The sequence below is a fragment of the Sinocyclocheilus grahami genome, unplaced genomic scaffold, assembly GCF_001515645.1.
Source record: "Sinocyclocheilus grahami isolate Dianchi unplaced genomic scaffold, SAMN03320097.WGS_v1.1 scaffold144.1, whole genome shotgun sequence".
NCBI lineage: Eukaryota > Metazoa > Chordata > Actinopteri > Cypriniformes > Cyprinidae > Sinocyclocheilus > Sinocyclocheilus grahami.
The window spans coordinates 88,669-91,626 of record NW_015505323.1 but is presented as its reverse complement, the minus strand read 5'-3'; the positions used below and the strand labels follow the sequence as shown (position 1 = coordinate 91,626).

The 2,958-nt window shown below is 38.1% G+C and overlaps 1 protein-coding gene across 4 annotated transcripts in view; it reads right to left on the bottom strand.

Annotated features, from left to right (window-relative positions):
* The window catches only part of LOC107591592 (neurabin-1-like), a 53,140-nt gene that overhangs the window by 21,271 nt on the left and 28,911 nt on the right, over positions 1-2,958 (bottom strand). The window lies entirely within an intron of this gene.

The window sequence follows — 2,958 nt, the reverse complement described above, 5'->3', positions numbered from 1 at the left end:
CTCTGTGAACAGCAAGCTTCTTTGGCAATGAATGTTTGTGGCTTATCTTCCTTGTGAAGGGAGTCATTTAAAAGAACCAAAGACTTCAGTCTGTGTGCATTGAATTTATTTAACTTTTCCACGACATTCTAATTTATTGAAATACACCTGTATAGTTGTCTATGCATATGAAATTAGCAAAAGTTAGCGGAAACTAGAGGTCAAGGTTTATAAAGTTTTAAATATGGATATTTTTCTTACACAAATCCATTGCTTCGCTTCAGAAGGCCTTTATTACCCCCCTAGAGCCGTGTGGAGTACTTTTATGATGGATGGATGCACTTTTTTGGGCTTCAAAATCTCAACCCCATTACAAAGCTTGGAAGAGCCAGGACATTTTTTAATCTAACACCGATATGTATTCATCTGAAGAAAAAAAAGTCATATACACCTAGGATGGCTTGAGGGTGAGAAAATCATGGGGTAATTTTAATTTTTGGGTGAACTATCCTTTTAGGTTATTTTACATAATGGTATAGAATTTTAATATATGCCATTTATCAATTACAAGCCATAACATGAAAGGAGTGAAAATGTTTAATAATTTGAGACAATTCCCTCCAATAATATTCACCCCATCCTCTGCACTGCACAATCCATGTTTTGGAGAACCAGCAGTGAAGTGCTCAGCATGGAGTCCTAATCACCCTGCATTAGGCACAGATAATGGCCCAAATTTGATCTACATCTGAAGCAACAACTGGGCCAATACTGTGTGATGCCAAGCATCTCTGCTGCTTTTGCAGCATAGCTGACCTGGAAACAGTCCTCTCTTCCATCTCGATACCACACGCAGGGATCCCAACTGCTCCGGGACAGAGCTTTCTTATTGGCAAAACCCACCATTATTATTCACATACATCTGGAGTGACAGGATGCATTTCAGGATATATGCATCACCTCACCCAGTGAGGCGGCGTTCCTGCCAACTTGCTATAAAATTCCTTAGACTCTGACACTGAATCATCACAGCAATGAATCGCTCTTAATAGAGTGTCAATCTTCATATATTTATTGGTGGTCACTGTTGCAGATAGAGTTTAAGTCCTGCCTTAATTCTTACAGTAGGTTAAATATAGCACAGATTCCAAATCTGGGCCACACTGCCTCATCGGTGAGAACAGAGAGAAATAACCAGCAGGAGGAAATAAATCAAAACCGGGAAAGGATAGACAGCTGAAAAACAAAGAAACACTTACGATGATGTCTTACCTTCATAGTACTAGATGAATGTGATGTTTTCCAGTAAAAATCTGACTATATAAATATATAAACTATATAAATATATTATATTATAATATTATACATTATTAAATATTATAGATCATAAAATATATTAATGATATTATTTAATATTTATATTTATTACATATATATTTTATAAATTATATACACATTTATTTTTCTTAACTCATCTGTTTTTTATGTTTTAAGCTAGATATATGGACAAATATTTGAAGAGAAACAATTCAAGATATATCTGAAAACTATTTTTCTTCTAAAGTACCTTTATTTCATTTCAAGGATGTTTTTGATGTTTTTTTTAAACTGGAAAATAAGACAAAAGTACTGACCAAGAAAATTATTTTATGCAGACTGTTTCGGTATCTGCCTGGCTATATGAAACCATATAAATCAAGAAGGCTCTGTCTCTCTCAAAATGTCACATTTAAAGCGATATTTCACCCCCCCAAAAAAAATCAGAATTGGAACAACTTGAAAATGAGTAAATGCTGACAGAATTTTCATTTTTGGGTGAACTGTCCCTTTAAGGAAATAATATTTAATTAAACCCTTTTAAATAAACATACATTTGAAGGTTGAACATACATTTGATGAATTTTTTTCAGCGTGTTTATGTTTACAGAGGAAGTATGATACACCACTGACAGCATCTGTTTAAAAACAATACACTCCATCATGCTGTGCAGCTCTACTGTTAATGAAGAGTCTTGTTTTCTTACAGTGTGAAGTACTCCAGCTGGCCGATATGCTTTTCAAAGACATGCTCTCAGCTGTCGTGTCTAAGGGGAGTTTAGATACACTAATAAGAAGTCTGTGTTTTTTCTCACAAGAAAGCTGAGTGGGAGGGAAAGACGATGGCATGTCATGCTATTTCATACGCTAATAATAACACTGGTCACTTTAGCAGCCTGTAAGCTACGGTGAGGATTCGGATGTGGGGATCTTGTGGTCAGCATTCAGGGGCAGGGCTGGACTGATAATCGGGCATACCGGGCGTTTTCCTGGTGGGCCGATGCTCTTAAGGGGCCGACAGAAGTTATTTTTTTTGTTTTTTTTGCCGAGGACCATCACGCACGGACAGCGAGCAGCCAGTGGCCCATTGGTTTGTCTCCTGTATTGACAGCGTAAACCATCCAATCACAATGCGCTATAGACAGAGCGATGAAGTGTTTTGCTCCGCCTATATAAAGATCGCTTTCACCCCAACTTTCTGAGCCAAATGGATTTTAAATGCAGCTTCCAAAAGACAAAAAATAGCTGAATAATATTTTTTTATATTTGGTACAATCACACCGGTGTGTTTAGATCGTTCAGTGCGACACAGCATCAGCTGCTATTCAAATCTGCGTTCGCGCTTTGGCTGGCACTGAGCCAGAGACAGACACGTTTGTACAGCGCTGCATTAAAACCAATCACACACGAGTCTGTTGAGCTTATGAATGCAATGGCCAATCAGAGACGTTCAGATGAGTCATCGCTGAAATGTTGTGTTTTGTTCACTTGCTCGCTGACTGCAGATGTGCGTACGAAAAATAACAATCTGGTACAAAAACGCATTTACTTACACATGTTTGAGTTGCTATTGTGGTTGCTGTGTCACATGACAAGCATGACGAGCCCCCACCCCCCACTCGTGCCCCCTCAAAAATCATGAGTGCATGAAGCCCCTGAGTG